This window comes from Macaca thibetana, chromosome 12 (assembly GCF_024542745.1).
Source record: "Macaca thibetana thibetana isolate TM-01 chromosome 12, ASM2454274v1, whole genome shotgun sequence".
NCBI classification, from domain to species: domain Eukaryota; kingdom Metazoa; phylum Chordata; class Mammalia; order Primates; family Cercopithecidae; genus Macaca; species Macaca thibetana.
The window spans coordinates 51003727-51025596 of NC_065589.1; the positions used below are offsets into that span (position 1 = coordinate 51003727).

The 21870-nt window shown below is 37.7% G+C and overlaps 1 long non-coding RNA gene across 1 annotated transcript in view; it reads right to left on the minus strand.

The window, feature by feature from the left end:
* LOC126932602 (uncharacterized) overlaps positions 1-21870 on the minus strand; it is a 39290-nt gene that overhangs the window by 16183 nt on the left and 1237 nt on the right. Inside the window, exon 2 of the long non-coding RNA XR_007718244.1 lies at positions 16139-16232. This is a non-coding gene — a long non-coding RNA (uncharacterized LOC126932602). The remainder of the gene's footprint in view (positions 1-16138; positions 16233-21870) is intronic.

Sequence of the window (21870 nt, forward strand, 5' to 3'; positions counted from 1 at the left end):
GCAACTATGCACTACTATCAAAAGTGTAATTCAAAGTAACCCTTCTAGAGGGTAATTTGGCGTTGTTTATTAAAAGTCTTTTTTAATGTATATATATTGTGGTTTGCACATTCTAGCATTAGACTTTTGTCCTAAAAGAATAATCATGGCTAATGAATACAACATACAACATCACAGCTTTTTTATATAATTTATATACAACATCACAGCATTATTTATAAGAGAAGATTTTAGCATTCGGATATGGTAGGCTGAAAAAATGGCCTCCCCAAAGATGTCCATGTCCTTATCCCTGGAACCTGTGAATATGTTACCTTACTTGGTGAAAGTGCTTTGCAGATGTAATTAAGCTAAGGATCTAGAGATGGAAGGATTAGCCTGAACTATCTGGCCCAGCGAAATCATAAGAGTACTTATAAGGGGAAGGCAAATGAGTCCAAGTCATAGAAGGTGATGGGACAATGGAAGCAGAGTTTGATGTGATGCTCTTTGAAGGTGGAAGAAGGGCCCATGTGCCAAGGAATGCAGGCAGGCTCTAGAAGTTGCCAAAGGAAACAGGCTTTTCCCCCTAGAGACTCTAAAAGGAACATGGCCACACTGACACACTGATTTTAAGACTTCTGACCTCTAGAACTATAAGATAATAAATTTTGTATTGTTTTAAGCAACTAATTTTGTGCTAATTTGTTATAGCAGCAATAGAAACTAATACACAAGATATAAAGAAATAGAGACTTTGGTAAATTGAGGGCTCCAAAAGCCTTATTCTTAAGGGTCTGAGTTACAAAAGACGGTCTTTTTGTGTTTTTTTTTTTTTTAATTCTTTTTTTCTTTTTTTTTTTTTGTACTTTAAGTTCTGGGGTACATGTGCAGAACGTGCAGGTTTCTTACATAGGTATACACATGCCATGGTGGTTTGCTGCACAACCCATCATCTATATTAGGTATTTCTCCTAATGCTATCCCTCCCCTAAGCCCCTACTCCCCAACAGGCTCTGATGTGTGATGTTCCCATCCCTGTGTTCATGTGTTCTCATTGTTCAACTCCCACTTATGAGTGAGAATGTGCGGTGTTTGGTTTTCTGTTCTTGTATTAGTTTGCTGAGAATGATGGTTTCTAGCTTCATCCATGTCTCTGCAAAGGACATGAACTCATTCTTTTTTATGGATGCATAGTATTCCATGGTGTATATGTGCCACATTTTCTTTATTCAGTCTCTCATTGATGGGCATTTGGGTTGGTTCCAAGTCTTTGCTATTGTGAACAGTGCCACAATAAACATACATATGCATGTGTCTTTATAGTAGGATGATTTATAATCCTTGGATATATACCCAGTAATGGGATTGCTGGGTCAAATGATATTTCTAGTTCTAGATCCTTGAGGAATTACCACACTGTCTTCCACAATGGGTGAACTCATTTACACTCCCACCAACAGTGTAAAAGCATTCCTATTTCTCCACATCCTCTCCAGCATCTGTTGTTTCCTGACTTTTTAATGATCACCATTCTAACTGGCGTGAGGTGGTATCTGATTGTGGTTTTGATTTGCATTTCTCTAATGACCAGTGATGACGAGCTTTTTTCATGTTTGTTGGCCACATAAATGTCTTCTTTTGAGAAGTATCTGTTCATATCCTTTGCCCACTTTTTGATGAGGTTGTTTGTTTTTTTCTTGTAAATTTGTTTGAGTTGGTAGATTGGTAGATGGGTAGATTGCAAAAATTTTCAGATGGGTAGATTGCAAAAATTTTCTCCCATTCTGTAGGTTGCCTGTTCACTCTGATGATAGTTTCTTTTCCTGTGCAGAAGCTCTTTAGTTTAATCAGATCCCATTTGTCTATTTTGGCTTTTGTTGTTATTGCTTTTGGTCTTTTATTCATGTTTTTGCCGATGCCTATGTCCTGAATGGTATTGCCTAGGTTTCCTTTTTTAATCTAGTGTCTTTATGTTGACAATAATCTAAAGAATGTCAATGTAAAGATATTCTGGATGATCTGGTAGACCACCTCAGCTCTGCTATGATTTTGATGCCAAAGTTTGTGTTTGTACTTATAGTCACAATAGTGCCAAGGAAAGGCAAACCTCCTAGAGAACAAGGAGGACACAGAAGTTGTGGGAGAGCTGAATTATCACTTAGTAAACAACTGTTAATGTCATATTTACACTGTGAGGAGTTATCTTTGAATGTAACAAGATTAAGTTTAGTAGTTAAGAATTTTTGTTTAAACTTTTGATGGTACTGTACTTTGAGGTACACTGTTAAACTGATTGATCCATAAAAACAATGAATAATTGACTTAAAACAAGTTTATTGTAGAAGAAAAATATGATTATATTTAAGATGACTGACATGATAGTCCATCAGGCTCAAAATCAAATGAAGCACACCAAGAAAATATCAAACGTTTATCATCCTACTATTAAGTATCAGCTATCACTTTAAGTAACTGTTGGCATTTCACTTATATTAATTTTATATCAAAATTTAAACATAAATTTGTATTGGTTTTGAAGTTGTTAGCATCATAAAAAATTTATTCTAATTTTGTACTTCTACATAGAGAAGGAAAAACAATGAAAATAACATAAATCAAGCCTGGAGGGAGCATGACAATTTATCTTTCCTTTGAAAAGGATCCATACATTTGCTCAAGTATGAAAAATGTAGAGTTAATTAATTATGTTACTCCTCCTGATGGAATACTATTCAATCATTGGGAATGATGTCATAAAAAAAACATTTAATGAAACGGTGAAATGATCAGAATATGTTGATAAAATTTAAAAGTAGTTACAAACTGTTATAGAAAGATTCCAATGTTGAAAAAGAACTAAATTTCTATACTTAGAAAAATGAACAGAAAGATACAGATGGTCCCCAATTTATAATCGTTTGACTTATGATTTTTCTACTTTATATTGGTACAAAATCAATATATATTCAGTAGAAACCATACTTTGACATTGGAATTTTGATCTTTTCTCAGGCTAATGGTACGCAATACAATACTCTTACATGAGATATTCAACACTTTAATATAAAATAGGCTTTGCATTAGATTATTTTGTCCAACTGTAGGCTAATGTATGTGTTCTGCACACATTTAAGGCAGCTTTGGATAAGCTATAATGTTCAGTAGGTTCGGTACATTAAATACATTTCCAATTTATGATATTCTCAACTTACAATGAGGTTATTTCCCAAAAACAAATCCTCTTAATCTTACAGAAATAACCCTATCATAAATTGAGGAGTATCTGTATACAACTAAACAATAATAGATAGCTGGTTTTGATTTTGTTTTCCTTATAATTTTTGCTATTTTCAAAATTTTCTGAAACAAATATTCCTTTTCTAATGAGAAAATTGATTTTTGAATAATAAATCTAGGGTCAAAACACTATTTTATCTTGGCTCTGACTTCAGAGTGTTTAAAAATTGGAATGACAGATTTGCTTCTCAATGTCTAGAAGACAACTTTGCTGATCAACATAACCTGTGCTCCCCTATAAGAAGAGCAGAGTGTCAATGAAAAAAACTCAACGAATCCAACACTTGCCCTCAGAACAACTGTAGGGGTGGGGTGTGTGTGTGTGTGTATATATTTACTTATTTATAAATGTATATACAATCATTCTCCAGGAAACCTGTTTTCTTAATGTTTAAGTGATGTAATTAACATGAAGGCATTTTCCTAGTGAGATATCTGGGATACTCCTCTTCATTCACTGGGCCACCACACTTTTTCTTCTTCCTATCAGCTAATATTTCAAATCCATGACTTTTTGAGAAACTATGTATCCCTTCTCATATCATTAAGTTTGACTTCTGAAACTTTTACTGTAAGTTTAAATGATTATGATTATTTACATATTAACACATGCATCAAATGTATACTTTTCAAAAACCTTGGGGCTGAAAATTTCGTTCATTAAGTTTATAGAAAATGTCAATAGAGCTAATTGGCAAACCTTGTCTTCACTGTCAAACCAATCAACCAACTCAGACTTACTAACAGAAAATGTCTAGCTTCCCTGTTTATTTTTAGGAAACATCACTAAATTGCATCTTGTACTTCCTTACCTATGAATTCAAATTCATTTTTAGATAGACTGAGACAGAAAGACATGAGTTTCTTAAAGGAATGATATGAAAATAAGATGTATCATGTTTCAGTAATTCTCACCAAAGCTTTCACTTTGTGGGAGTGATGCAATCTCAAATACCAGCACTGTACACCATGGTAAGATTAGAGATGGGTGATAGATGTTATTTTTTTATAGAGGCTAGAGGAGAGTGATTATAAAAGGGAAAGTGGGGTAGGAAAACTGGCCCACCACAGCCATCCTCGCCAGAAGATTAGTGTTAGGAAAACATACACATTGTCTTAGTCTGTGCTACCACAACAAAATACTGTAGATTGAGTCATTTAACAAGAACAGACATGTATTTCTCACACTTCTGTAATCTGGGAGGTCCAAGATCAAGGCTGCATCCTCCAGAGGGGCAGAATGCTGTCGGCTTATCCGGCAGAATAGCTGAAGAGCAAGCTGAGGACTGCCTGAAGCCTCTTTCATAAGGACCTTAATCCCATTAATGAAAGAAAAGCCCTCACGACCTCATCACCTTTTAGTGGTCCCAACCCTTCATACTGTCGCATTGGCAACACCTGAATTTTGGAGGGGACACATTCAAACAATAGCACACATACAAGCTGGGGATTTGGCCATTGGTTCCCTTAAAGGTATCTGTGACCTCGTAGCTCCTAGAAAGTCTGTGTACCTCCAGGTTTATATGGATTCTTGTTTGAAAATTGCTGTTATAAATGCAAACAAGATAAGCAGAAATATTCTATCCAACCAAAACTAGATTCATTAAATCAGAATACAAGGCTTGATACCAGAGCTTAGAGTACAAAACACTCATGAAAACATATAGGATCCCCTCTTTTAATGAGTTTGAAGTTTTTTTGTCAGATAAGATGCACCTTTTGCAGGTGGATTATGCAGATAAAATTCTCACAATCATAAAGTCTCAAGATTTAACATAAGAAAAGACCTCTGAATTGTCCAAAATTTTCAATAATTTAAAAAAAAATCCTTTCTCCAGTACTTGTGCAACTCAGCCTTTGGGATGCATGTGTAAATTATTTAGTTATGGTCTCCTTTTGTCTTCCCCATTCTGTCCTGCTTACATGAAGGGTTTCATTAGGTTTAGACTACAGGGTAATCATTATTGCAATTAAATTAAACTTAATCTCCCAGAAAAATTTTTTAGTGCATACTCCAGGCAGGCACTGTGCTAGATCGTAAGAAATGTGTTATCAGATCACACCTTAATGCCCATGACATAGAGAAAATGACTAGATATAGATGAACTCCTAAATGGCATGTTGGTGCTTCATAATAGTATCATACTCCATTTGGACTTGAAGTGTTACAACAAAATACTCCCATTCAGTAAATCTGTCTAATGTTAACCTAACTTTGAAAACAAAGTTATCTAATGCTCCCACATAGCCCCTTTCTTGACTAGAAGCAGAGAGCTTCTCTGTGCTTGCTAGAAAGCTCCAGCCACTCAGCTAGCATCAGCAGGATTCCATCTGCTTGTATCTATGTTCCCTGACCATAATCTTATCTCTTCTGTTAAACTCTCTGCAGTCCAGCCATAATGGCCTTATTCCTCCCAAATTCCAAGAATTGTCATAAACTGGCCTTTTTCTGGAATATGCATGTCCCTCCCACTCCCCTACTAAACTCTTCCCATCCCTTTAGATGGCAACACGGTACAAAAGACTCTGTTTGTGCTTTTGCAGAGCTTTGTACTTCGAATCGCAGTTTGTAATCACATCTTTGTTTCTTTGACTATTTGACTAATATCTATCTCTCTCACTAGCCTGGAAGACCCATGAGAGCAGGGTCTATGAATAATTCATCACCATCGCATCTTTACCATTCCTGGAACTCAGAAGAAGCTAAATAACTCTTTGTTAACAACATGAACCCTGCTTGAGAAACACCAAAGCTAGATAACCAAAGTAATCACGCATCAGTTAATGACAGAGATACATTGTGAGAATGCCTCATTGGTAATTTCGTTGTTGTGAGAACATCACATAGTGTACTTACAGAAACTAGATGGGATAGCTACTATATACCTAGGCTCTCTGGTGGCATAGCCTATTCCTCCTAGGTTACAAACCTGTATAGCCTCTAACTGTACTGAAAAATGTAGGTAATTATAACGCAATAATTATTTATGTATTTAGACATATCTAAACATAGAAAAGGTACAGTAAAAATACAGTGTAAAAGATAAAAAATGATATGCCTGTCTACAGCATTTAGCATGAATGAAGTATGTAGGACTGGAAGTTGCTCTGGGTGAGTCAATCAGTGAGTAGTAAGTGAATGTGAAGGCCTAAGACACTGCTGTACTGTAGATTTTATAAACACTGTACACTTAGGACACATTAAATTTATTTTTAAAATTAAGCAATTGTGCTACGACATTACTATGACTCCATCACTAGATGATAGGAATTTCTTAGCCCTATCATAATCTCATGGGACCACCATCATATATGTGGTCTACCATTGACAGAAACGTCATCATGCAGCACATGGCTGTGTATTCAGAAGGGCCATTCTCTGAGTATAGTCTGCAACCCCACCCTTGCCTTGCAAGGTCCAGGGAAAATGTGAGGTACGTAATGTTCCATAAGACCTTTTCAGAAACTTCCCTAGTAAACAGGGAGCCAATGAGGTAGAAACTGAAAAGTGTGCTCACCTCGTGGTCAACATTACAATTCACTCTACTGGGCCCACACCCTTCAATGATCATTTTTCCGGGTCTTCTCCGCTGGGCCAGAGTTTCATCTGTCTCACTCACTCCTGAATCACCAGCACTTAACAGACTGCCTGCTACATATTAGGTGCTCAATAAATATTTACTGAATAAATCAGTGAGTCAATCAACATCTGATCTAAGCCTTCCCCTTAGCACACAGTTCCCTGAAGCTGCCCAGTGGTAGAGTGTGTGGCATCTATGCAGTTGAGTTTTTCCACATTAATCTCACTTTCCCTTTCTAACTCACTAATTATGTTTTCTCCTTGACTCATTAATTTCCACACATAAACTGTCATTTCCCTCTGAAAGGTTGGTACCAAAATAAGTTGACCAAAAGAACTTTCTTTTTCTCATAACTCAAAAAAACAAAGAAGAAAAAATTGTCCCACTCTCTTCTCAACCAAATGTGCCTTTGAGAGATTTGATATTTGAGCTCAGCATCCAACTCTCCAATTATCTAAATAATTCCACAAGTACAAAATACCATATTTACATATGCAAAGCAAGAACAAGAAATTAGAATACTTAATTTATTCACACAATTGAATGTTGAAACAACTGCAAATTCAGATACTTTTTTTTTTTTTTTTTTTTTTTTTTGCAAATTCACATCTCCAAAGTGGCCTTATAATGTACTTCTTTATATAACATCATGGTCCTCAAAATCTCATCTTCAAACAATTGATATTTTAGGGACTTAAGTATTTAGGTAAATATTTGAAATATGTTTGCAAATTGAGGTTCCATAAGCAAGGTTGTTAACTTACGATCCTCACCTGAAAATGAGGTCATTGGTTTGCAAACATTTTGTTCTAATACCTAGGTGAGGAAGGAGGAGGGGGTACACTGATGGCTTAATAGCTTTTTCTTCCCAGGTAGCCTCATTTAGAATGAAAGTGATTATTTAGAAATCCATTTTATTCTAAGCAAATGTCTTTACCCTGGGAAAATAAGACAGAGCTACTTCTGGCGATTGTTGCCATTGTATTCAATGTTCTTCCTTACTACTCCCAATAGTTAAAATAAATATCTATAATAGTCCCCACCCTCCATGTAATCCCATATAAAACTTATCCCATTCAAAAAAAATGTATTCTAATGAAGTTATAACTTTTCTTCAATCTTTCTAGGTCAACATTTAATGCTCTCCTTTTCTAATCTTATACCATTTCACAGCAAAGTTAAGGTTCAACTCCATCCTGGAATGACACATTTTCCATCCAGCTATCTTCTTGCTGTTTAACGATGAGCATCATTCCTGGGGGAATGTCTCACATGAGATCATCTCCCAGCCCATAAAACCCACTAACAAACAGTCCAACTTGTCCTGATCTACCTTCTCATGGCATATTACATTAAAGAACCTGTAAAATAAGTTAAAGAGATAATAAAGTGATAGCTGAGAAACTTTACATAAATGGAAAAATTAAAATATAATAATTAACACTATGCTTGGACCTTTGAGTTCATTTCTATTCCCCAGTTTTACTTTTTTCCTTCATATCTAAAAATCAGGGCTTCTTCATTTCACTGTTTGGCTTAAAAGTTCAAAACCTCCCTTCTACTAGTTATCTAGGGAATCCAGAAAAGAGCTAATTGACCCAGTGCTTCACTTTTTTCCCCCCAAACTGATTGCATCATTTTATCTGTGTTCAAGAATTAGCCTCTGAAAGTACAAAGCTTAAGATGTGATAGGGGGTTGTGTAGCACACCCAGACAAAGGCAATATTTAATATGAACATGGGAGAAGAAAGAGGCAGAAGGCATTATTTACCTGGTTTGCATGCTCCAGATACAGGCATTATGACTGCAGTTGTCAAGTGTGTCAACACTGTCAGATTCTAGCTATAAAAATACCTATAGAGGTTCATTATTATAACCCTTGGAAGACAATGAAATAATTTATTGGGAATCACTGAGCCTGCCCTATAGAGTAATGATTACAGGTGGGTTACACTGCAGCTGATTATAATAACATACTTAAAATCATATAGTTGGTTCTAACATTTAGCTTAAATTATTCTTTGTAAGAAATTAGCAAACGCTTGAACCATGGTACCAAATAAAACATCTCTTGTTTATCCTCAAGATACCTTCTTGCATTCTGAAGGTTGTACTCACTGGCCTCCGAGGCCCCATCCCAAGATGGTCACTGTCATGTATGAATCCTGATTGCATAAAACTGTCACTCTTAATCTATTTGAAGGAACTGTTTTTTTCTTCATTGTGCTCTGCTAAATTCTGGACCTTAGCCAGTTAACTTATTTCTAAGATTAATGACACCACTCTGCAGCTTGCTGTACCTGAGTCTACAGGATGTTCACCCAGATCATTCCAGATCTCTGGAATTTGCCTCATCTTCTTTTTGGGTTGTAACACACTAGACAACTGAGGGAGGTAGAAAAAGCAGCAGGAAGGATTATTTACTCAGTTCCTTTGAATGAGTTTGATAAAAGTTGAAAATACATCCTTCATGGGTCAGAAATATGAATCCTATGACCTTTAATCTGCCTCTTCTTCACAATCCTTTTTATCTAAACATACTTCTACCTTTTGACACAGTAATTCCATCCTAGGAAAATAATGTAAAATATAGAAAAAGCTTTATGCCCAAAGATACTAATTGGAGTATCATTTTAATAATAGAAATAATAAAAGAATAATTAAGTAAATGATAGGTATGATTACAAATTATGTTTGAAAAATGTTTTAAATAACACATAGGTACACATAATTTTATAGATTAAAAAATCTACATACGTGCACTGCATTAGTTTCCTACTGCTGCTGTAAAAAAACTACCACAAACTCAGAAGCTTAAACAATATGAACTTTTTTTTTTTTTAATTATACTTTAAGTTCTAGGGTACATGTGCATAACGTGCAGGTTTGTTACATATATATACTTGTGCCATGTTGGTGTGCTGCACCCATCAACTCATCAGCACCCATCAACTCGTCATTTACATCAGGTATAATTCCCAATGCAATCCCTCCCCCCTCCCCCCTCCCCATGATAGGCCCCGGTGTGTGATGTTCCCCTTCCCGAGTCCAGGTGATCTCATTGTTCAGTTCCCACCTATGAGTGAGAACATGTGGTGTTTGGTTTTCTGTTCTTGCGATAGTTTGCTGAGAATGATGGTTTCCAGCTGCATCCATGTCCCTACAAAGGACACAAACTCATCCTTTTTTATGGCTGCATAGTATTCCATGGTGTATATGTGCCACATTTTCTTAATCCAGTCTGTCACTGATGGACATTTGGGTTGATTCCAAGTCTTTGCTATTGTGAATAGTGCCACAATAAACATAAACAATATGAACTATTATTTCACAGTTCTGGAGGTCAGAAGTCTGAAATGCATCTCAGTGAGCTAAAATCAAGATGTAGCAAAACTACATTCCTCTTGCATGCTCTAGGGAAAAACCCAAATTCGTTGCTTCTTCTAGCTTTTAGAAGCTGTCTACATTCCTTGGCAACAGATGGAGTCCTTCTTGTACTGCCATCTGTCTGGTCCTCCCTTTTCTGCCTCTCTCTTTCACTTTTTTTAAAAAAATTATACTTTAAGTTCTAGGGTACATGTGCACAACGTGCAGGTTGGATATATAGGTATACATGTGCCATGTTGGTTTGTTGCACCCATCAACTCATCATTTACATTAGGTATTTCTCCTAATGCTATCCCTCTCCCAGCCCCCACTCCCCAACAGGCCCTGGTGTGTGATGTTCCCTGCTCTGTGTCCAAGTGATCTCATAGTTCAATTCCCACTTATGAATGAGAACATGTGGTGTTTTGTTTTCCGTCCTTGTGATAGTTTGCTGAGAATAATGGTTTCCAGCTTCATCCATGTCCCTGCAAAGGACGTGAACCCATCCTTTTTTATGGTTGCAGAGTATTCCATGGTGCGTATGTGCCACATTTTCTTATGACTACATTGGGCCCACCTGAATAATCCAGGAGGTTGCTAATTAGCAACCTTTATTTCATCTGCAGCCTTAATTTACTTTGCCATATAATTGCATATATTCACAAATTCCATGGATTAGGGATTAGGATGTGGATATCTAAGCAGGGGGAGGGGGATTATTCAGCCTACATGTGCTGTGCAAGAGAAACAAACCAACCAACCAAACTGAGCTGAAACAAAAACAAGTAACAACAAAACTAAGCATAGAAAATCTAGATTAAAATATACCACATTGGTCGCATTGTTTACTAAAACTGTGGATTATTGTTTTTATTTCCTCTACTTTTCCATGGTTTCCAAATTTTATTATTTTCTAAGATTTAGTATTTCCCAAATAGTATTATTATTTTGATAATAAAAAAAATCTTGACAAAAATGTGTTTTTAAAACATTCTCTGGGCTATAGTAGCCTATAATTTTATTCTTTTATCTTTTCACATGAATTTTCTTGCTTTCAAATAGTAATCAACTAGTTAAAGGAAATAAAAGGATAGTAAGTACAATAGTTATTGATTAGGATTATCTCCCCTCCCTCTGAAAAAATATAGTAACACCAACCTCATTGACTGAGAGAGCTCAGAATTGTGTATCTGTTTGTAGTTATATGTCTTATTTTCCCAATTAAAAATGAAATAATTTAAGAGCAAGTATGAGTCATTTTTTTAGTTGTCAAAGACAACGTTTATTTTTTATTTTTTATTATGCTTTAAGTTCTAAGGTACATGTGCACAACATGCAGGTTTGTTACATATGTATACATGTGCCATGTTGGTGTGCTGCACCCATTAACTGGTTATTTACATTAGGTATATCTCCTGATGCTATCCCTCCCCACTCCCGGCACCCCACAACAGGACCTGGTGTGTGATGTTCCCCTTCCTGTGTCCAAGTGTTCTCATTGTTCAATTCCCACCTATGAGCAAGAACATGCAGTGTTTGGTTTTCTATTCTTGCGATAGTTTGCTGAGAATGACGGTTTCCAGCTGCATCCATGTCCCTACAAAGGACACAAACTCATCCTTTTTTATGGCTGCATAGTATTCCATGGTGTATATATGCCACATGTTATTGGTGTACAAGAATGCTTGTGATTTTTGAACATTGATTTTGTATCCTGAGACTTTGTTCCAGTTGCTTAGCAGCTTAAGGAGATTTTGGGGTTTTCTAAATAAACACCTAGACAAAGGAGTTTTCTAAATAAACAATCATGTCATCTGAAAACAGGGGCAATTTGGCTTCCTCTTTTCCAAATTGAACACCCTTTATTTCTTTCTCCTGCCTGATTGCACTGGCCAGAACTTCCAACACTATGTTGAATAGGAGTGGTGAGAGAGGGCATCCCTGTCTTGTGCCAGTTTTTAAGGGGAATGCTTCCAGTTTTGGCCCATTCAGTATGATATTGGCTGTGGGTTTGTCATGAACAGCTCTTATTATTTTGAGATATGTTCCATCAATACCAAATTTATTGAGAGTTTTTAGCATAAAGGGCTGTTGAATTTTGTCAAAGGCCTTTTCTGCATCTATTGAGATAATCATGTGGTTTTTGTCTTTGGTTCTGTTTATATGCTGGATTACATTTACTGATTTGCATATGTTGAACCAGCCTTGCATCCCAGGGATGAAGCCCACTTGATCATGGTGGATAAGCTTTTTGATGTGCTGCTGGATTCAGTTTGCCAGTATTTTATTGAGGATTTTTGCATCGATGTTCATCAGGGATATTGGTCTCGAATTCTCTTTTTTTGTTGTATCTCTGCCAGGCTTTGGTATCAGGATGATGTTGGCCTCGTAAAATGAGTTAGGGAAGATTCTCTCTTTTTCTATTAATTGGAATAGTTTCAGAAGGAATGGTACCAACTCCTCCTTGTACCTCTGGTAGAATTCGGCTATGAATCCATCTGGTCCTGGACTTTTTTTGGTTGGTAGGCTATTAATTATTGCGTCAATTTCAGAGCCTGTTGTTGGTCTATTCAGGGATTCAACTTCTTCCTGGTTTAGTCTTGGGAGAGTGTAAGTGTCCAGGAAATTATCCATTTCTTCTAGGTTTTCTATTTTATTTGCATAGAAGTGTTTATAGTATTCTCTGATGGTAGTTTGTATTTCTGTGGGGTCGGTGGTGATATCCCCTTTATCATTTTTTATTGCATCTATTTGATTCTTCTCTCTTTTCTTCTTTATTAGTCTTGCTAGCGGTCTATCAATTTTGTTGATCTTTTCAAAAAACCAGCTCCTGGATTCATTGCTTTTTTGAAGGTTTTTTTGTGTCTCTATCTCCTTCAGTTCTGCTCTGATCTTAGTTATTTCTTGCCTTCTGCTAGCTTTTCAATGTGTTCGCTCTTGCTTCTCCAGTTCTCTTAATTGTGATGTTAGGGTGTCAATTTTAGATCTTTCCTGCTTTCTCTTGTGGGCATTTAGTGCTATAGATTTCCTTCTACACACTGCTTTAAATGTGTTCCAGAGATTCTGGTATGTTGTATCTTTGTTCTCATTGGTTTCAAAGAACATCTTTATTTCTGCCTTCATTTCATTATGTACCCAGTAGTTACTCAGGAGCAGATTGTTCAGTTTCCATATAGTTGAGTGGTTTTGAGTGAGTTTCTTAGTCCTGAGTTCTAGTTTGACTGCACTGTGGTCTGAGAGACAGTTTGTTATAATTTCTGTTCTGTTACATTTGCTGAGGAGTGCCTTACTTCCAACTATGTGGTTGATTTTAGAATAAGTGTGATATGGTGCTGAGAAGAATGTATATTCTGTTGATTTGGGGTGGAGAGTTCTGTAGATGTCTATTAGGTCTGCTTTGGTGCAGAGCTGAGTTCAATTCCTGTTATCCTTGTTAACTTTCTGTCTCGTTGATCTGTCTAATGTTGACAGTAGGGTGTTAAAGTCTCCCACTATTATTGTGTGGCAGTCTAAATCTCTTTGTGAGTCTCTAAGAACTTGCTTTATGAATCTGGGTGTTCCTGTATTGGGTGCATATATATTTAGGATAGTTAACTCTTCTTGTTGAATTGATCCCTTTACCATTATGTAATGGCCTACTTTGTCTCTTTTGATCTTTGCTGGTTTAAAGTATGTTTTGTCAGAGACTAGTATTGCAACCCCTGCCTTTTTCTGTTTTCCATTTGCTTGGTAGATCTTCCTCCATCCCTTTATTTTGAGCCTATGTGTGTCTCTGCACATGAGATGGGTCTCCTGAATACAGCACACTGATGGGTCTTGACTCTTTATCCAATTTGCCAGTCGGTGTCTTTTAATTGGAGCATTTAGCCCATTTACATTTAAGGTTAATATTGTTATGTGTGAATTTGATCCTGTCATTATGACGTCAGCTGGTTATTTTGCTTGTTAGTTGATGCAGTTTCTTCCTAGTACCAATGGTCTTTACAATTTGGCATGTTTTTGCAGTGGCTGGTACCGGTTGTTCCTTTCCACATTTAGTGCTTCCTTCAGGAGGTTTTGTAAGGCAGACCGGGTGGTGACAAAATCTCTCAGCATTTGCTTGTCTGTAAAGGATTTTATTTCTCCTTCACTTATAAAACTTAGTTTGGCTGGATATGAAATTCTGGGTTGAAAATTCTTTTCCTTAAGAATGTTGAATATTGGCCCTCACTCTCTTCTGGCTTGTAGAGTTTCTGCCAAGAGATCCGCTGTTAGTCTGACGGGCTTCCCTTTGTGGGTAACCCGACCTTTCTCTCTGGCTTCCCTTAACATTTTTTCCTTCATTTCAACTTTGGTGAATCTGACAATTATGTGTCTTGGAGTTGCTCTTCTCAAGGAGTATCTTTGTGGCATTCTCTGTATTTCCTGAATTTGAATGTTGGCCTGCCTTGCTAGGTTGGGGAAGTTCTCCTGGATAATATCCTGCAGAGTGTTTTCCAACTTGGTTCCATTCTCCCTATCACTTTCAGGTACACCAATCAGACATAGATTTGGTCTTTTCACATGTCCCATATTTCTTGGGGGCTCTGTTTGTTTCTTTTCACTCTTTTTTCTCTAAACCTCTCTTCTCGCTTCATTTCATTCATTTGATCTTCAATCACTGATACCCTTTCTTCCAGTTGATTGAATCAGTTACTGAAGCTTCTGCATTTGTCACGTAGTTCTCGTGCCATGGTTTTCAGCTCTATCGGGTCATTTAAGGACTTCTCTACACTGGTTATTCTAGTTAGCCATTCGTCCAATCTTTTTTCAAGGTTTTTAGCTTCTCTGCAATGGGTTCAAACGTCCTCCTTTAGCTCAGAGAAGTCTGATCATCTGAAGCCTTCTTCTCTCAACTCATCAAAATCATTCTCCATCCAGCTTTGTTCCATTGCTGGTGAGGAGCTGCGTTCCTTTAGAGGGAGAGAGGCGCTCTGCTTTTTAGAATTTTCAGCTTTTCTGCTCTGTTTTATCCACATCTTTATGGTTTTATCTACCTTTGGTCTTTGATGATAGTGATGTACAGATGGGGTTTTGGTGTGGATGTCCTTTCTGTTTCTTAGTTTTCCTTCTAACAGTCAGGACCCTCAGCTGCAGGTCTGTTGGAGTTTGCTGGAAGTCCACTCCGGACTCTGTTTGCCTGGGTATCAGCAGTGGGGGTTGTAGAAGAGTGAATATTGCTGAACAGCAAATGTTGCTGCCTGATCGTTCTTCTGGAAGCTTTGTCTCAGAGGGGTACCCGGCCTTGTGAGGTGTCAGTCTGCCCCTACGGGGAATGCCTCCCAGTTAGGCTACTTGGGGGTCATGGACCCATTTGAGGAGGCAGTCTGTCCATTCTCAGATCTCAAACTCCATGCTGGGAGAACCACTACTCTCTTCAACACTGTCAGACAGGGACATTTAAATCTGCAGAGGTTTCTGCTGCCTTTTGTTTAGCTATGCCCTGACCCCAGAGGTGGAGTCTACAGAGGCAGGTAGGCCTCCTTGAGCTGCAGTGGGCTCCACCCAGTTCGAGCTTCCCAGCCACTTTGTTTACCTACTCAAGCCTCAGCAATGGTGGGCACCCCTCCCCCAACCTCGCTGCCACCTTGCAGTTAGATCTCAGACTGCTGTGCTAGCAATGAGGGAGGCCTTGAGGGAGCCAGGCATGGGATATAATCTCTTGGTGTACCGTTTGCTAAGACCCTTGGAAAAGTGCAGTATTAGGGTAGGAGTGACCCAATTTTCCAGGTGTTGTGTGTCATGGTTTCCCTTGGCTAGGAAAGGGAATTCCCTTACTCCTTGCACTTCCCGGGTGAGGCAATGCCTCGCCCTTCTTTGGCTCTCACTCAGTGGGCTGCACCCACTGTCCTGCACCCACTGTCTGACACACCCCAGTGAGATGAACCCGGTACCTCAGTTGGAAATGCAGAAATCACCCATCTTCTGTGTCACTCACGCTGGGAGCTGTAGCCTCGAGCTGTTCCTATTCAGCCATCTTGGAACTGCCTGACAATGTTTAAAAGAGGGATAATCATGACCCTTATACAAATGCAAAATGAACACATGTCAAATATTTTATTTCAGTACAATAATGAGTGAAGGGACTAGTAAGATGTTATAACCCATTCAGACAATAATTTGAAGTACCAACCATAAAATCAGTTAAGGAATTCTGAAATAAATTTACAAGTAAATGCCTAACAGGTCTATTCACTGAGCTATAATCAATTTCTTCCCAGCAGACACAATTAATTTACATTTCCATTATTATCTGTTTTTTTCTACAACTTAAAGCATCATAAAATAGCAGAAATACAATGAAAATCAGAGATATTCCAGAAGGTCATGCTAGACACAGAAAATTCTTTCTCCCTCTCCCACCCAACCCTCCCCCACTTTTTTGGGCCCATTCAGTCTCTCAGAATTTTTCCTGACAATACAATACCTCATATAGTATCTTGAATGTAGTATGCACTCAGTATAAATTTGGGGTTTGAATGTTAGATTGAAAGATCAGTTCTGGCCTGATTACATTAAATGGGTTTGGAATGCCAGCTACCTTATTATTCTTTTTCTTTGTCTGAGGCCCCAGTTGTTTGTCTTTCTTCCCAGCTATGCTTACATTAGAAGCAGAGGAACATTTCGGGCCTCTGGGTTTAGCTGGATCTATCAGGGTGATATTGCACGAGAGAGAGAAAGGGCCTGATGCTGAACTATAATGCTAGTTTGAGATAATCACAAGAAGTACTCTCAGGACTCATGAGACCGGAAGTGACAGACTCCCCTACCTTGAGCAAGCACTTATTTGGTTCTGAAAAGAAAACACTCCAGAGATGGCCAGGTAGCTCTCACCATCCTGGCTTGAGTTCTCTAGATTTCAACAAGATTTCCCTCAGGTTTTCCAAAGTTAGAATAAACTGTATTTTTTTTTTCAAAAAAGTTTAAAGATTTGCTTGAAAAATCTTTATTTTCAAAGAACCCATTCCCATAACCTCATAAGAGAATTGTAAAAGTAAATGGGCTTTTCCTTCAAGACCTAGAGAAATTAAATAGTTTAAGAACTCTAGGGCCATGATATGTTCCAGATGGGTGAAGAAGCAGAAATTAAGTGCAATTAGAATTCCAACTGAAGTCATCAAGATATGAACACTAAAGGAAATAAAAATCTTTCAAGAGTTTCAGTTACTTGAACCAACAACTTAAAAAAATACTATTGTATTTTTAAGGCAATGTATAGATAAGTAACAAGGCATTTTTATAACTGTTATCAGAGACAGTCAACTCTAGTGCCCTTGGCTGCAAAGAAAACCAGATCAAACCAAACAAGGTAAGATGCCACACATATTGTCAATTAAAACCCTGAACAATTTAAAATGCAGAATGATCTATCTACATTAAATAAAAAACACTCCATAGACATTTATAAATTGCCCCTCAAGCAAAGCAATTTTGTGCTTTGAAAGAATACATATATAGGAAAAAAAAAGCTTGGCATTGCACCAATGATCAGCCAACATCTTGGCACCCATTCAGATAGCATCTCCTACTAACAGTTGTAGTAATTTTTCTCATTATAGTGTTTGCACGCACATAAATCAGATTCAGGTGAATTTACAATGTGCCACGAACCGTCAAACTTATAGCAGCCAGCAGATTGTCTTAAGTGATACAGGATTCATGCCTTTGAGCAGCACATAACTCTCACAGCTATTGGACAACAGTCCAGATGTAGCTTCCTCAGTATTCTTCCATTTCCGTAAGCTGATAAGTTTATGTGTGACATTTCAAACTTTTGATTTTTATCTGTTGCCTGATTTAAATTCTAAGTGAATCTTAAAACTGAGATCAGGAACATGAAGTCTTTTTAAATGAGATCTGAATTTGTCTAAGACCAAAGCGGCCTTGGTGCAGCGGCAGCATAGCTCCGTGTTCCCTTAGACTGTGGTCCATTTACCACTTCAAGCTGCAGTATCTGTGGGCATTTGAGCTTTTTCTCTTCCTGCTAAGCCTACAATTTCCAGGTGCACTTCAAACAGACTGAGAAAGATAGCCCCTTGACTGCGTGCATTTCAAGCTTATCCTTCACATAGAATCTCAGCAGCTGCCACATTAAACAGGAAACCCATGGGTCAAAATCTGAACTGAGAGGGAAAAGGTAACAAGCCGACCTGAGCCAGGGGTAATTTATGATTAAGTTAATGAAATTCTAATTAGGCTTATAAAGCCCTGAAGTATTTCTTGCAATGACTTGTCACGAAGCCTTTATTCAGGGGAAGCCAGAGTGCCTTTGATCTGGGTCATGCAGCATATTGTAGCATAGATTCGTGTTTATATTGCCTCTTTTATAGTTAAGCACACTCTTAGAGGCTTGAAGGTAATATGAAGCACTGGGGAGAAAAAGAAAAAGCAGCAATCTGTTCAGACCCAATGTGATACTTGCTCAGAGTACCTCTGGGTAATTGTTCAAGTTCTTCATTTACAAAACAGATTATTTTCAGCCTAAATAATGGCTAATAAATGCACCATAAACCATTTTTAGCCTGCAGTCCAGGTCCTTTTAAGAGTGGACTTGTCCTTAGAATTAAGAATATTTCAGAATTAAAACTAGAACATTATTAAAAGTAAGGACCCCTACTTAATTAAGTACGCCCACTCACAGGCATTCAGCAGTGCCCTCTGCAGAGCAGACGGAGAGAAGAAGTCCACTTGGCAAGTTGCCTGTGTGACAGGGAGCGAGGCTCCATTAATTCCGAGGTGTATAGATCGGGCTCACACCTGCAATGGGAAGAATCGCCGTGCCAATGGAGGTAGCCAGACCGATCTATCCTGAAGTGTGCTAGCTGGGAATTATACCTTAAGGGGAGGAATGGAAAGTACTGCACTTATTTTTAAAAAATAAGACAAGAGTCAAACATAAGTCTATGTTCGGGCTCATTTTTACACTTTTAGATTTAATTAGCTTATTAGAATAAAATCATATTCAGAAGGCAACCATTTAAAAAATCTTCAGGGGCCTGCTTTCAAGATCACATCACTTTAACTTGAACCTTTCTTGACTCATTTTACTGACATCTCATTACCTTTATAATTATTCAAACAACTTATGCAGGACCTATGCATGCATGGCACGAAGCCAGCCTACAAAAATTGAGACCTGAGATTTCAGGTTTCATGTCCTTTCCCACTCTGGCCCATATACTACTGCTTTCCTTTGACGTTCTCATTGGAAAAGATTTCTAGAATTATGTATTCCCTCCTATCTCTTGACTCTACATTTAGTACAGAGATTACTTCCACATACCTAATAGGTTTTTTTTTTTTACTTTCTCTTATACTTTCGAAAGGCCATTCAATTATGAAACGAGTTCATCTCTTAAAAACAAAAAACGTTCTTTGACAATGATATCTAATAGCATTGATCTGTCATGGAATACTATATCAAACGTAATTACTTCTAGTGAATTATTTCATTTTAATTTCTTTAAGTACCCTTTGAGGAAAGTACTATTCATATCTCTATTTTACAGATGAAAAAACTGAGGCATGAAGGAAGTGATAATTTTTCAGGCCTATCTAGTGTGGCCTGAATTTAAAGCAGGGTCTCTCTGACATTAAAGCTCTTATTCTTAATCTTGTCATTGACACTCTATGACTCACTCTGCCATGTCCACTTTTCAATTTTCTATGAATTCATGATGCCAAACAATAAATACTTTTCATAAGACTGCTCCCCCAAAATAAGTAGTTCCCAGCATCCTTATGTCCTTAATATATTTATAACAGAGCAACGGCAAATGATGATGATGCAGACTTGCATAGAAAGGACAAATTGTTCTAAATCACAGGATGTGTTCATCAGTCAGCATGATTAAACTGTCCTCACTTAAAATAATGCTTCTCATTCCCTCTTAGTCATGACCACTGTCCCCAGCTGCTACCAACAACAGAAAGAGAAACTCCAGTTTAATAAACTCAGGGTTTCCCTGGAAGGGAAACTTCCAATGAAAACTTCCTATGAAAATACATTACAAAAATCAAAGAAAACACATGCTATATTTCAGGCTTATGATTGGTCTATTTTAATCCATATGGGTGTGTGTTCATCTGATTTGTCAAAACGTCTTGAAAAATAAATAAGGCTTTATCGAAAGGCTTTGTTCAGCACACACACATATTTATGTGTGTGTATATATATATGTGTATATACATAAATATTGGACTAAGGATAAGAGTACTTCAACTGTGATTGGCAAAATAAAATTATCATTAATTATTTAATAATCTAAATTACTTTGATGCTATCAGAACAGGTAACCCTGATTCATGCTAGGTTTAGAATGTATTCAGGTTGGGATCTTATTTTTGTTATTTTGTGTTTTAGTTCTTTTGTGAAGTGATAAGTGATACGGTTTGACTGTGTCCCCACCCAAATCTCATCTTGAATTGTAGTTCCCATAATCCCCATGTGTCGTGGGAGGGACCCAGTGGGAGGTAATTGAATCATGGGGGCAGTTACCCCCATACTGCTGTTCTCATGTTAATGAGTGAGGTCTCATGAGATCTGATGAGTTTATAAGGGGTTTTTCCATCTTTGCTTGGCAATTCTCCTTCCTGCCACCATGTGAAGAAGGATGTGTTTGCTTCCCCTTCCGCCATGATTGTAAGTTTCCTGAGGCCTCCCAGCCATGTCGAACTGTGAGTCAGTTAAGTCTCTGTCTTTTATAAATTATTCAGTGTCTGGCAGTTCTCTACAGTAGTATGAGAACGGACTAATACAGTAAGGATCACTGGTGTATTACTATATAACAAAAGTTTTATAAAGACAAAAAAAAAACTAAAGAAAAAAAGAAACACATTATCCTTAGACAATATTTTAAATCCTAACTCCACCATGTCCTTGACAATTCCTTGAGACATTATTAGGCTCATTTTACAGGTGAAGGAACTCAATCTTGGAGAGCTTAAGTAATTTCTTAAGGATATCCAGAATAGTTGAGTAAGAATTTCAAACCTGCTATCTTGCCTCATCTTTTCCACCTGAAAGCACTTGTCTCAGGAAGGATCATAATGCCCTCTCCATATCTCTGTATTTGCTTGAATAACTCTTACTGGCCTTGGAGGACTAACTTAGATATTCCCTTCTATAGGAAGCCTTCCCTGGAACCCCACATCTGGACTGGATTCTTCTTGTATCTGTACCCATGATACTCTAGGTATACCACCCTCTGTCACAACACTTATCATGGTATAATATGGTTGCCTATTTCCTTATGGGTCTCTTCCACTCACCCCCATCACTGACTGTAAGTATCTTGATTACTAGGGACTATGGTCTATTCAATATTCTATTCCCCCAGGTTTAACATGATGCCTAGCACATCAGAGGGACTCCCATGTTTACTGAAGAAAAAAATCAATGGTCAAATGAGTGAATGCAGACTCCAAAGCTCACACACGTGCTGCCACAGGTTAAGTGGTATCTCAGCCTACAGCACACTGCCTCTTAGATCAAGTGTGTGGCAGCACCGAGCACAGGACCCACCGGGAAGCCAGCACTCAATAAGCATTTTCAACAGTTAAATTCAGGTAAACTCCCCAGGGTCTAAACCAATTATTTCAGTGAAGGGCATCAGCTTTCTCATAT